Raw genomic sequence first — 14,423 nt, 5'->3', positions numbered from 1 at the left:
GTCGTGCATCTGAGAGCGCGGAGGCTTCTCCATGGCGTACACCCAACGGTGCACCCGTTGTGCTCGTACTGACAGCGTGACTCCCAGGCGGGTCAGGATCTCAGTCTTTAGTTTATCATAGTCCCGAGCCTCAGCAGGGCTTAAATCAAAGTACGCTTTTTGGGGCTCACCTGACAGAAAAGGTGCCAGCAGACTGGCCCACTGTGCTTTTGGCCAGTTCTCACGCTCTGCAGTCCTTTCAAACGTGGTCAAGTAGGCCTCCACATCGTCAGCCTCTGTCATTTTCTGCAAGAAGTGACTGGCCCGTATAGAACTAGAGCTGGTCGGAGCACTGACGGCCACATCTCCAATCCGGGCTGCAAGGCTCTGCACCACTTCTGTTAAGGCCTCTCTATCCTGACGCTGTTGCCGGTAAAGTTCGTCAATAGCCACCTGCTGCTGTCTCCTATTTTCCTCCATTGCCACCTGCTGCTGTCGGTTGGCCTCCTGCTGAGCCGCTGTAGCTTGCAGCAAGGCTTTAAGCAGATCCTCCATGTCGACAGATTTTTCAGGCGGCTTTGTAGCTGCTTTCACCCAAGACATATATCAAACCCTCAGGGGTGAGTCTCAGTAACTTCACACTGGGCTGTATCTGCATAAACCACCGTTTTCTGCAGGCCTCACAAAGCTGCTGCTTTCACTTATGCGCAGAACGGGGTTGCTTGCATTCTCCACCAAGTTGTAACACTGTAGGGGTGCAAGGCGCCTTTTCCTGGGGAATATGGTAGTACGCAGCAGCTGAGGAACAACACAAGTCCAGTTTCTGGTACAACTGACCCCGGCCAGTTTTATTGAAACAGAAAATAAAACAAACCCCAAAATAAAAATACCTTGCCTGTCCGGCACTAACTAAACATAAGATATTCCTAACTGTCACTAAACAAAACACAGAGTTCTTCAGTACATACTGTATAGCTCACTTGCATCAGAAAGCGTGTCTCTCACACACAGATCCCTCAGCCTTCCCAGGCAGTCTGCCCATACTAATCAGGTTAGCAGCACTATAACACACTTACACAGCTGAAACCCTGATTAGCCCTCTGTGAGGCCAAAGACCCGAACTGGGCCCAATGTCTAGAACTCGCCTTATCTCTCTCTCAGAGCCTTTACCCAGCTTTTACAGCAAACTGAAAAGGTTCAGACAAAACAAAAAGCATTTTTCCTAGAAGTTAACATTTTCTAAAACATGTAAGACAAGAACCTGGGACAAATATACCTGCCCTCAAACACTATCCCAGTGTTCTTGTCACACTATACATATATGTTTACAGTTAGCATTTGGCTTTCAGTCTCTCTTGGTTTGAGAGGTAAAAGTATGGTTAAACAAAATAACTTCTTAGCTGAGGATCCCCCAGTGTCTTATCTCTCATTCTAACTGATGAGAACACATTTTTCACATTCCAAGAATGTGAACTTGCATCTGAATTTCCATATACTGAAATGTGTTAGTGTGGTTTGCTACTATGTGGTATCTAAATTGGGTGCATATATGTAGTATAAAAATGTCTAAAAACATCGGGTTGGAGCCCATGAAGAACACAATGGATGTAAAAACAAGTGTTCAAAGTGAGTGCTGAACAAATTATGGACGCAAGGTATTAGCACGGCCATATTAACAATGGGGCAGATCGAGCTACAGCTCCAGGGCTCCACATAAAAATAGGCCCATCATCAGCATAATGATGACCAACCACCAGCTGGCCACACAGTCAGCCATAAATCATAAACATTAAAATGTATTTCTATTTTCCACACAAAATTATGCAATTTTAATATTTGTACAAATATATAGAGACATTGGAGCTGACAGTGTACAGGTTCTACATGGCACTGGCCACACCCACACAGCACTGGTCACACCCCCTTCTCTTAGTAGGCCCTTGAACATTTTTAGCCTCAAACCTAGGAGGCCCTTAATCCAGTCCATGGTATTAGAACTTCAGTCATGATCCATGCAGCTTTCTCTGTGAGCGCTTTGGTACTGTTGATGCGTTCTTCACAGGGTTCAGTGAATCGTATTTGCATTAACTAAGCAGTGAACCAAACTATGGCCCTCATTCCGAGTTGTTCGCTCGCAAGGCGATTTTAGCAGAGTTACACACGCTAAGCCGCCGCCTACTGGGAGTGAATCTTAGCTTCTTAAAATTGCGAACGATGTATTCGCAATATTGCGATTACAAACTACTTAGCAGTTTCAGAGTAGCTTCAGACTTACTCGGCATCTGCGATCAGTTCAGTGCTTGTCGTTCCTGGTTTGACGTCACAAACACACCCAGCGTTCGCCCAGACACTCCTCCGTTTCTCCAGCCACTCCCGCGTTTTTTCCGGAAACTGTAGCGTTTTTATCCACACGCCCATAAAACGCCGTGTTTCCGCCCAGTAACACCCATTTCCTGTCAATCACACTACGATCGCCGGAGCGAAGAAAAAGCCGTGAGTAAAAATACTATCTTCATAGCAAAATTACTTGGCGCAGTCGCAGTGCGAACATTGCGCATGCGTACTAAGCAGAAAAACGCTGCGATGCGAAGAAAATTACCGAGCGAACGACTCGGAATGAGGGCCTATGAACAGATGTTCTAAGGACATACATAACATGCCTGTGTGCATGAGCCATAGCTCCGTCACCAAAAGTAACAATTAGTTAAAGTCAGCTTTACTGATGTGCCCTGAGACACATTTCACTACCCCAGGTCACCTTACAGTAGACAGTTGAGTCTTCTGTCTAGTGTACTTGGTGGTCTATTCACTAAAGCCTTGGATGGAGATAAGGTGCACAGAGATAAAGTACTGGCCAATTGGCACCTAACTGCCATGTCACATTTTACAAAGTAATGACAGGAGCTGGTTGGCTGGTACTTTATCTCCCTCCACTTTATCTCCATTCACAGCTGACTTAATAGACCCCTACATTTTTTTAACATGTCTAATTGTAATACATTTCATAAACTAATACAAAATATGACAATATAAAGGAAAAATGTAAAATGTGGCATTGAATGCAAAACATGAGCAAAAAACGTATCAAGGTTGTGAAAAAAGTAGATAAAGTACTTTTAATTACCGCATGTCCTTAAGATATATGTGGACAAGGGGAAATACAGAAAGTTATGAACTATCAGCTACCTGATCACTGTGGTTGGTACGATGAGCTAAAAATAGCACCCCAGCAGCAGACTGAACACATACAGTTTCTATTTGTAGACGCAGAGGAAAAACAATATGCTACAACCATGTCTCATTTCCTTTAGATGCATTGTGCATGGGACAGGCTACCTTTACCATGTGCTTGCTGAAGTAATATCACTATCACCAGGTCAACCAAAGAAACTGACCCCACTGAGAATTTTCATTTTGCGCAGCCATTTTCTCCCACATCATCAGTTTCATATTTCTGACGTTTAAGAAATGGGAGTTTTTGCTGCTGTTGTTTTTGTATGCTGTTTTGTACAGTGTAGACAAGACTTACCGTTCTAGTAGCTCGCAGTACTCATATTATACTGTGGTACTAGAGATGTTTTTTAAATCCACATTATGATAGGAGTTGTGAATGAATGACCCTACCGCAGTGCTATACAACAACTGTAAATGCATGTAACTAAAGCATTAACAGGCAGTTATACAGTACTAAGGGGTCTATTTACTAAGCCTTGGATGGAGATAACGTCAACGGAGATAAAGTACCAGCCAATCAGCTCCTGTCATTTTTCAAACCCAGCCTGTGACATGGCAGTTAGGAGCTGATTGGCTGGTACTTTATCTCTATCTAAGGCTTAGTAAATAGACCCTTAGTGCAGGGATGGGGAACCTTCGGCCCTCCAGCTGTTGTTGAACTACACATACCAGCATGCCTTGCAACAGTTTTGCTATTTGGCCATGCAAAAACTGTTGCAGGGCATGCTGGGATGTGTAGTTCAACAACAACTGGAGGGCCGAAGGTTCCCCATCTCTGCCTTAGTGTATTCTCTGATATTCATAGTGAGAAGCAGGCGCACAGAGGGCCTGATTCTGATCTGTCCGCAATCTCAATGGTTTATGTACAAATCCGATGGGTTGGGGTCTGCGCATGTGCAGAACGGGACTGCAATATCATTCACAGGTCCCCCATCCTTAGCCGCAGCATGATAGGCATTTTGTAACATTAAGGGGTAGCGCAGGGGTGGCGACTAGGTCCATTCTACCAATTGAGGGTGTATTAATCCTATTTTGTTCATGTGCCAGGCCCAGGGTCTGCATCAGCCTACACAGACTGACCAAAGGCTGTTACCATCGCAAGGCACGATCGATGGTCATGATGGTGATACAAGGCTGTGTCCTCAGACTTAGCACCTAGATCTCACAGATGTATGCCGGAGGCATCTATCTCCTACAGACTCCTCCTGCTACATTTGCATTTTATTTGTATGGAATTACACAGTTGCTTCCCTGTGGCTGTGCAATACCTTCCACATCAGAATCAGGCCCAGTGCCTTTATGTAAGACTCCAGTGCTTTTCCGTTGCATCACCAGCACACTGAGATGACATTATGGGCCTAATTCAGAGTTGATCGCAGCAGCAAATTTGTTAGCAGTTGGGCAAAACCATGTGCACTGCAGGGGGGGCAGATGTAACATGCGCAGAGAGAGTTAGATTTGGGTGGGGTGTGTTCAAACTGAAATCTAAATTGCAGTGTAAAAATAAAGCAGCCAGTATTTACCCTGCACAGAAACAATATAACCCACCCAAATCTAACTCTCTCTGCACATGTTACATCTGCCCCCCCTGCAGTGCACATGGTTTTGCCCAACTGCTAACAAATTTGCTGCTGCGATCAACTCTGAATTACCCCCTATAGCTACTCTCCTGCTGACATCCTCTCCGCCTGATGTAGTGTACAGTAATTTGTGCTTCGCCTTTAAGAATAAATGACCCATCACACTCAGAAATGAAGAGTTATGAATATTTAGTTCTCAATGACAAATGACAGAAATGGCATTAATATCTTACAAGAAGCACCCCGCCTGTTTCCAAAATAAATACATTGTCAGTATATCACCTATTAAAACAATCTTATTTTTCTTCCAAATTTAGTTACAGTTATGTAAATAAATGATTAGCAGGTCAGGGTTGGTTACTGACTGCTACATGAATAGCACTGATGAGTAATATAAGTACTGCACATGTACGTAGAGTTATTATGAATACTGGTTTCTCAAAGACAAATAATACACAGTCAGTGAAATCAGGGTATGACCAAACTCCGCATAATGTGCTGTGATTTTCTGTTCTTCAACGCTAAGTTTCCAGTTTATAACTTGAAGAAATAAGGACGTGGGAGTATAGAAAAAAACACAAGCTCAACTCATTACATGTATGTGTGGTCTAACAGCTCGCCACATCCTGTTTTACTATCTCTTTTGATGGTATCAAAGAAGCTAGCAATTTTTCTTCGTACAATTCTGTAAAAAAAAAAAGAAACAGCGGTGAACGTCACAGGTTACTTGCAGCTCTTGATCATGTTGTTTTTTAATGGAAAAGTTTTATGTGAAAATGGAAATATATTAGTGATTGTGGGGGGCAGGATGAGATATCTGGAAATATAACAAAGCAATATTAAAACAAAGCGGTTCATGAAAATGTTGCACGTTGCAAATAATGTTTGAAATGAACATTGATCAGGATCTAAGCACTGTCAGATTGTCCGTGTGATACGTGAAGTATACAGATGTGTCCTCATACAACTGGTGCCTACACACCATACAGCGTGATACACCCGCCATGACTGAGACACTCTGAGAGGTATAATGAACTGTATTTTTCTTTACATTTTGTGCTTTATTCACATCGCAGACACAACGAAACACCGCTCACAGTGTACTAGGGACGCTTGGCAGCAATTCAACTGAACACAAATTAGTTTTGCACACGTACATAGGGGCTGATTCGTTGGGCTGCTAACTTTGTTGTGCTGCGATCAGATAGTCGCCGCCCAAGGGGACTATCTGGAGTCCCCATGCCGTCAGCATGGAGCCCCTTGGGATCCATGCCGACGAAGGGATCCCAAGCGATCAAACGCATGACAGTCGGCATGGCGACTAACAGGGACTATTCCCACTCGTGGGTGTCCACGACACTCATAGAGTGGGAATGGAATAGAACCTGTGGCGAGCACAGCAAGGGGCTTTGTTTGAAATACATTGTGGAAGCTAGTGAGAGACAAGCATGACAGATACTTTGTGGGGATCCGGTCTGAAGATCGACAGTGTCTAGGTCGACAATGTTTAGGTCGACCACTATAGGTCGACAGTCACTAGGTCGACATGGATGGAAGGTCAACAGGGTTTCTAGGTCGACATGTGCTAGGTCGACAGGTCTAAAGGTCGACATGAGTTTTTCAATTTTTTTTCTTTTTTTGAATTTTTTCATACTTACGAAGCATGGCGAGCGAAGCGAGCCATGCGAGGGGACGCGGTGCACTAATTTGGGATCCCGGTCACTCTACGAAGAAAACGACACCAAAAAAAAAAAAAAAATCCTCATGTCGACCTTTAGACCTGTCGACCTAGCACATGTCAACCTAGAAACCCTGTCGACCTTCCATCCATGTCGACCTAGTGACTGTCGACCTTTAGTGGTCGACCTAAACATTGTCGACCTAGACACTGTCGATTTGATGAACCACACCCACTTTGTGACCCATATGTAAATAAGAATAATATCAGTTTAGACATTTATTACTGAATACTTTATATTCCTAGCTCTTCATGCACTTCTGAGAGTGATGGTTCAGTTACTGCTAAAGGAGAGGCATGAATTATGCAGCAGCAGGTGGAGAGGATGTAGGGACGTATCTAGTAATGTCTGGGCTCCATTACAAAGTGGTGATGTCTTTCTCTATACATCATCTTAAAGTCATACCCGCAAGGTGAAAGAACAAATAGTGCTTTACTGGTGCGCAATTCTAGATGTGGCAGAATAAAGACCAACCCGATGTACCTAGGCCCTCATTCCGAGTTGTTCGCTCGGTAATTTTCTTCGCATCGCAGCGTTTTTCTGCTTAGTACGCATGCGCAATGTTCGCACTGCGACTGCACCAAGTAATTTTGCTATGAAGATAGTTTTTTTACTCACGGCTTTTTCTTCGCTCCGGCGATCGTAGTGTGATTGACAGGAAATGGGTGTTACTGGGCGGAAACACGGCGTTTTATGGGCGTGTGGATAAAAACGCTACCGTTTCCAGAAAAAACGCGGGAGTGGCTGGAGAAACGGAGGAGTGTCTGGGCGAACGCTGGGTGTGTTTATGACGTCAAACCAGGAACGACAAGCAGTGAACTGATCGCAGATGCCGAGTAAGTCTGAAGCTACTCTGAAACTGCTAAGTAGTTTGAAATCGCAATATTGCGAATACATCGTTCGCAATTTTAAGAAGCTAAGATACACTCCCAGTAGGCGGAGGCTTAGCGTGTGTTACTCTGCTAAAATCGCCTTGCGAGCGAACAACTCGGAATGAGGGCCCTAATTCAATTTCTGAGTTTGTGAGTGCTCTTTCTGTTAATGTATATTCTAAGTACCATTGTACAACAACAGAGATTGTGTTACTTCATACCCACAAAGATACCTGCTCCATTTTCTATAAGACACCAATAGTATATATGCAGTAATTTTATCCTCATTATTTTTCTATACCTGCCCGGATGCATTTGTTGTGAAGGCATCTAAAATTATTATTTTACGATAGTCTTCCAGTGTGGGACAGAGCCTATTGCATTGCTGGGCCCAGACTTGGACTGGCCCACAGTGGTACAGTGGAAACCACCGGTGGGCCCCACTGCCTGGGGCCCCACCTCCTGCTCTAAGGATCAGGTTCCAGACTTTGCACTTGAATTATACATTATACATATGTTACCTTATGGTGTATATGGTGTATTTTCTACAGTGCATTACTGTTATTAATCTGTTACATTATCATGCATGCAGCAGCTGAATTTACTGTTTGTATTTCTGAAGGGGCCCAGACATTGCACTCTCTAATGAGGTGGCAGGCCACACACCCCTCTGCAGACTGACCACACCCCTGAAAATGGGCCCCTACCACTGCATTCCCCCAGTGGGCCCCACATGTCCCAGTCCGACCCTGGCTGGGCCTCAAACCTGTTGCGTACACTGCTATCTATACTTACACCCATGGATGCAGGCACTGGGGTCCCCTAGGCATTACCCCTCCCTGCTGTGAGACGTGCCCCCCTCCCCCTTCCCTACTTAGAAGCACCCCAAGCCTGATGCTTCTTACCTTTACAGGTGAGTGCTGGAGCGGATACTCAGCACCTCAAGCTGCCAGAGTGATGTTTGAATGTGGCACTCCCAGGCCATCACAGACATGCAGGCGTCGGAACTGGCGGCTTCACATGAAGCAGCTCTTGTCAGCAGCCAGTGCTCTGGCTAGGGGTATTATGGCGCATTACTATCACTGGATTAGTGTATAGCCTAGCTCCTGATGATAGTGCTGGCCCTGATTGTAGGTGATAAAGAGTATAATTGCTGGGGTTTGAACTGTACCTTGGGGGTCATTCCGAGTTGTTCGCTCGTTATTTTTTTCTCGCAACGGAGCGATTAGTCGCTAATGCGCATGCGCAATGTCCGCAGTGCGACTGCGCCAAGTAAATTTGCTATGCAGTTAGGTATTTTACTCACGGCATTACTAGGTTTTTTCTTCGTTCTGGTGATCGTAATGTGATTGACAGGAAGTGGGTGTTTCTGTGCGGAAACTGGCCGTTTTATGGGAGTGTGTGAAAAAACGCTACCGTTTCTGGGAAAAGGCGGGAGTGGCTGGAGAAACGGAGGAGTGTCTGGGGGAACGCTGGGTGTGTTTGTGACGTCAAACCAGGAACGAAACTGACTGAACTGATCGCAGTTGCCGAGTAAGTCTGGAGCTACTCAGAAACTGCTAAGAAGTGTCAATTCGCAATTCTGCTAATCTTTCGTTCGCAATTTTGATAAGCTAAGATTCACTCCAAGTAGGCGGCGGCTTAGCGTGTGCAAAGCTGCTAAAAGCAGCTTGCGAGCGAACAACTCGGAATGACCCCCCTTGTACTAAAGCTGCCTACGTTTAAATTAAGAACAAAAAGATCACTCTTAAAACGGATTTACATGCCTTCTGCAATAAAATATTACGTAATCCTTATGAAAGAAATTGTGGGCAGCAGTGTACAGCAGGACATCCTCAGATGGCGCTATGTGCTATTAGAACATAGAGGAAAAACTCTGCTTTCATCAGTTAGTAAGTTGCTAACTATGACAGCGGCATTACTAAGAGAAGCCAAACGTGGCGCTGCAGAAGTTTCTGGTGTCTCAGTAGTAAACCCACTTTCTGGCCTTTATCGCTGCTTGATACATTGGCATCATAATGAAATATGACTGGGACATATTGCAAGCATTTGTTTAGGTAACTTCTAGCAAAGCAGAAAATAAAATGAATGCATTGAGACTGGTACACGTGAATGCATTGAGACAGGGACACGTTATTGCAATGGTAGCCTATCCGAGAGTAACCTTTGATAAACAAGGTGTTTATTTAGGGCCCTTTGCAATTTACACGAGAAAGTGTCCCTGTTTATCGCCGCATATTGCATTGACAAGCATTGTCTATCTGAGGCTATTAAATGCTCTTGCTGGGCCTATGGCAGCAGAGAGGAAAGTATATGCTGCTGGGGAAGTATCTGGAGATCCCTCTCCAGCAAAAAGGCAGCCTACAGACTAGGTTAGTGATTGGACCAAGCTGTGAAAAGTGAAATATTTTCAGAGGCTGGTAAAGTACTGCATTTTGCAAAATTATGGCTACAGCAGTACTGAGCAATAATTTGGGTATTTAATACAAATATTTACTTGGTAAATAGGCCCTGAAATGTTTCATTATATTACTAATGACAATGTAGATGGCCCTAACTGAAATGTTGGCCTATTCATTCATAGTATTCTTGTAGCGTCCATAAAAAAGAAATATCTTTTGTTTTAGACCTGAGAAATCGGCCTCATTGCTCACCTTTCCCTGATTGGTAGTTATGTATAAAATGTGTCCATTCCTGTACAGGAACTGGCAGTGGGGTCAGTGTCGGACTGGGGACTGCAGTGGTAGGGGCCCATGTTTAGGGGTGTGGTCAATCTGCAGAGGGGGTCTTCCCTGCCACCACACATAGGTTTGCCTAACCATTAGAGAGTGCACAAGCTGTGCCCTTGATAAATCAGTACATAGTAAATACTGCTAATGCATGCATGATAATGTACCAGGTTAAAAACAGCAATGCACTGTAGAAAATAAACCATGCTACTCTGCAGTATAAGGTAACATATGTAGAATGTATAATTCAAGTACACAATCTGGAACCTTATTCCTAGAGGAGGGCCCCCAGGCAGTGGGGCCCACTGGGGGTTTCCCCGTGTACCCCTATGGGCCAGTCCAACCCTGAGTGGGGTACAATAGAGAGATGTTTTATCTCATGCAGCTGTACTGCACTCAAACATATGGATAGTTGTTCCACTGACGCCCACCAGGGTATTCCCTCCTATGCAGCTTTCAGGTGTTTTGGTGGGTAGTGATGGGGAAACCCAGGCTGCGATTCTTCTGCCAGTTTTTCCTTCCTCTTTCTGCTTCAAGCAGATGTTCTTTTCATGGGTTTATTTTAGGGAGTTGTCAGGTTAAAACAAAGCATAGTATGCAGCATTTTGTATCTATATAAACAAATGTTTAACAGATTTAAAATTTATTCTAAATCACATTTTAAAATGCATAGTAGTCATTGTATATGCAGACATAAATAATCATATGATTACGGTGCTCCTGAGAAACGTTTTGATACATCATGAATGTCTAGATCACTGACAGACTTCTGACGAGTTATCATGGAGTTAAATTGCCCGTATGTTCAGCACACAGCACAGCCCACATCAACAGCTGATTCAAATAATTACAAAGGCAATGTCATGTGACTTATGCAGCCCTTACTGTACATTTTTCACCTACTTTTGTAAAAATTGAGTTTTGGGGCCATTCATCATAAGGGTAATGCAGGAGATGTCACAGATATCTCTTGCTTACCTTTTTCTCCTGCGCTGGCCTGGCGTCCCCATACCCTATTAATGGGACCTCATTTATCAAGCTCTGAAAATGCTATATTTTTGGAGCTTGACCGCTGAGCATTCGCCATTCACCATCTACAGATGGCGAATGTTCCCTCACTCCTACTCCTGGATCCCTCTGCCGCTGTTCTTCTTCTTCCGCCGGACGCCGAAGCGCTCACGCAGGCGCACTAGTGCTATCACTAACAGATTTGTGAAGACAGCTGGTTTTTGCATCAGCTTTCTCCGCTCCGGAACAATGGTAAATTGCTCCGGCGCTCATAGCGAGTCAGATTGTTATCCTTAACATGATGAATATGCCCCTAGATATCACTGTGGCTTTATATGATTATAATATGTGGAAATGTCACTGGATGATTTCCTTAACCCAAGTCAGGGAACTCCATTGGTGACTTGTGATATCTATATTTTACAGTAGAGGGTAGAGTACATACTCCCTATAATACACACACTTGAAGCTACATAACAGGTATAACATGTTGCTGCTTGCCACAGGGAGCTACAAACACATCAAATTTTAACAGTTTCCAGATATGAAAGAAGGGAAGAAAGGACCTGATCTGGGCAATGCCCGTCATACAGCATACATCCACCAGGTTTGATGTATCATGCAGAGACAATATTTTGAGAACCTCTACCAACTTAAAAGCTATTTTCAAGAAGTAGATCTTACCATATCCCCTGTATCTGTGACAATAATTACTTATCTTTATTGGCAGGAAAAGTAGAATGGGAACTTAGGCGCTTTTATGCTACTTCATTTACATGGACATTTATTTAACTGAGAATTCTGTTCTAAAAACAAGGTTGAGGTGTTAGTGTCTGTTGACATTTAGCATATCTCTGTGGTAATCAGGTGCTTGTGGTGGTAGCGGTGGTAGTGAGTGGGTGGACAGGGGAGGGATGGAAACAGGAGGGATGTTGTACAGCCTGCTTCAGATGGCCTTTGCCAGGTTCAGTCATTTCCTGTCCGTCTGCCAAGAAACACAGGCTGATAAATTGACATGAAATGATGAGTGTGGGAACTGTATAGCCTGACAGTGTACAGGACAAGATGACAACGTCGAAAGAAGTACTAAATAACAAAAAGTGTTATCCGTTCATCTGAAGATTATGTTTTCATAATTATTGACTGTCTTTTATTATGAGCATCCTCCTTATAACTTACAGTTAGCAAAGAAATCGTGAAAATAAAGGAGATGAGACCTCACAGCTGAGAGCTGATGTCTGTGCACGGAATTTGAGCTGGATTCAGCTGAGCATAGATCCCAGTCGTTGTAGTTACATTATTTGGAAATATTCAGTTGTTTCCTAATGAAACATACAGTGTCTATTGTGTAATAGCATGAAAATTCATACTAGATGATTGGGATTCTGTTATTTATCCAAATCTAAAATAAACTGTATTTTTTTTATCATGATTTTAAGCATTATTGAAGTGTTATTGTACAGTGTAACAGTAGTCTGAAGCATTATTGTACAGTGTAACAGTAGTTTGAAGCATTATTGTATAGTACAGTGGTCTCCAACCTTAATTGGGGTGTGAGCTACTTTCAGAAAATAAAACCTCTGAAGTAGCTACCCCCTCCCCCCAATGCGCGTGCGTTCCTGCAAAAGTGGGTGTGGCCTCACAACTACAAGTAATGCCCCTCAGCAGTGCCAGATACACAAATAATGCCCCTCAGCAGTGCCAGATACACAAATAATGCCCCTCAGCGGTGCCAGATATTCAAATAATGCCTCCCAGCAGTGCCAGATACACAAATAATGCCTCTCAGCAGTGCCAGATATTCAAATAATGCCTCCCAGCAGTGCCAGATACACAAATAATGCCCCTCAGCGGTGCCAGATATTCAAATAATGCCTCCCAGCAGTGTCAGATACACAAATAATGTCCCCAGCAGTGCTAGATACACAAATAATGCCCCCTAGCAGTGCCAAATACAATGCCCCCACCAGTGCCAGATACAATTCCCCCGCGGTGCCATTTAAAATGCCCCTCGCAGCGCCAGATAAAATGCCCCCCTGCAGTGTCCGATACAGTGCCCCACACAGTGCTAACCCTTGCTGGCTTCTTCTACTGCCGCTGGTGCTGCTCCTCCTATATGAGGGACAGAAGGGGAGGAGTGCGCAGCGCGCGCCTCTCCTGTGAAGTCCGGAGAGTGGCTGCGGTGAGGGTGACAGAGTCTCCGGCGGCGGTGGGCATTTAAAATATGGTGGCGGTAAGTGAGCCAATCAAAACTCGCGGTCCAGCAGCCAATCAGGTGCCGCCACCGCCGGTCCACGTACTCTGATTGGCTGACGGCCGGCACCATATTAAAAATGAAGGGAGGAGGGGTGCCAGTGACTGCCCAAGCCTGTGCGCTCTGTGAGCTACTGAAAATACTACGGCGAGTTACCGGTAGCTCGCGAGCTATGGGTTGGAGATCACTGGTATAGTACAACTGTAGTTTGAAACATTATTGTACAGTGTAACAGAAGTTTGAAGCATTATTGTACAGTGTAACAGTAGTCTGAAGCATTATTGTATAGTATAACTGTAGTTTGAAGCATTATTGTACAGTGTAACAGTAGTCTGAAGCATTATTGTACAGTGTAACAGTAGTTTGAAGCATTACTGTACAGTGTAACTGTAGTTTGAAGCATTATTGTACAGTGTAACTGTAGTTTGAGCATTATTGTACAGTGTAGCAGTAGTTTGAAGCATTTTTGTATAGTGTAACAGTAGTTTGAAGCATTATTGTTCAGTATAACTATACTGTGCCATCCTAATGTGTGAATTGTTTGCATTATGCTCACAGCAGGATTTATATAATTGAAGTCTATAGACACTCATCATTTGGGGCTTTAAGCCCTATTCCAAACCAGACTGAGACACCGTAAGGCTCTAGGCAACATACCGGTTTGGGCGTCTCTCCATCTCCTTTTTTAAAAATTTAGATGAATAAATAAACCCTACAAATTTATTAGGGTGCTCTGGGCTCTCGGGGGAAGCCTACTCGTAGGTTGCTTCATGAAGGCTGTTGCCATGGCCCTGCTCTATCTAAAAGCCATATCTTTTACGCAGGGCATCCTGTATCATTACCAATCCCATGAAAGAGCAAAATATAGTGTCACAAGATAAACGCACATTATCTGATTTTACTCATTCCCTCTGTTTATTCTTTTCTATGCTGGTGAAGGAAAAAACCATACAGTATTAGCCGGCTTTCAGCCGCTATCTCCTATAGGCAGAGGCCCACTATGCCTAAAGCTAAATCCAGCTGTGATC

At 44.0% G+C, this 14,423-nt stretch overlaps 1 protein-coding gene across 12 annotated transcripts in view; it reads left to right on the top strand.

The window, feature by feature from the left end:
* Nucleotides 1–14,423, top strand: part of NFATC1 (nuclear factor of activated T cells 1) — a 272,434-nt gene that overhangs the window by 211,121 nt on the left and 46,890 nt on the right. The window lies entirely within an intron of this gene.

This window comes from Pseudophryne corroboree, chromosome 5 (assembly GCF_028390025.1).
Source record: "Pseudophryne corroboree isolate aPseCor3 chromosome 5, aPseCor3.hap2, whole genome shotgun sequence".
NCBI lineage: Eukaryota > Metazoa > Chordata > Amphibia > Anura > Myobatrachidae > Pseudophryne > Pseudophryne corroboree.
The sequence above is the reverse complement of the archived record's forward strand: the minus strand, read 5'-3'. Positions and strand labels throughout refer to the sequence as shown.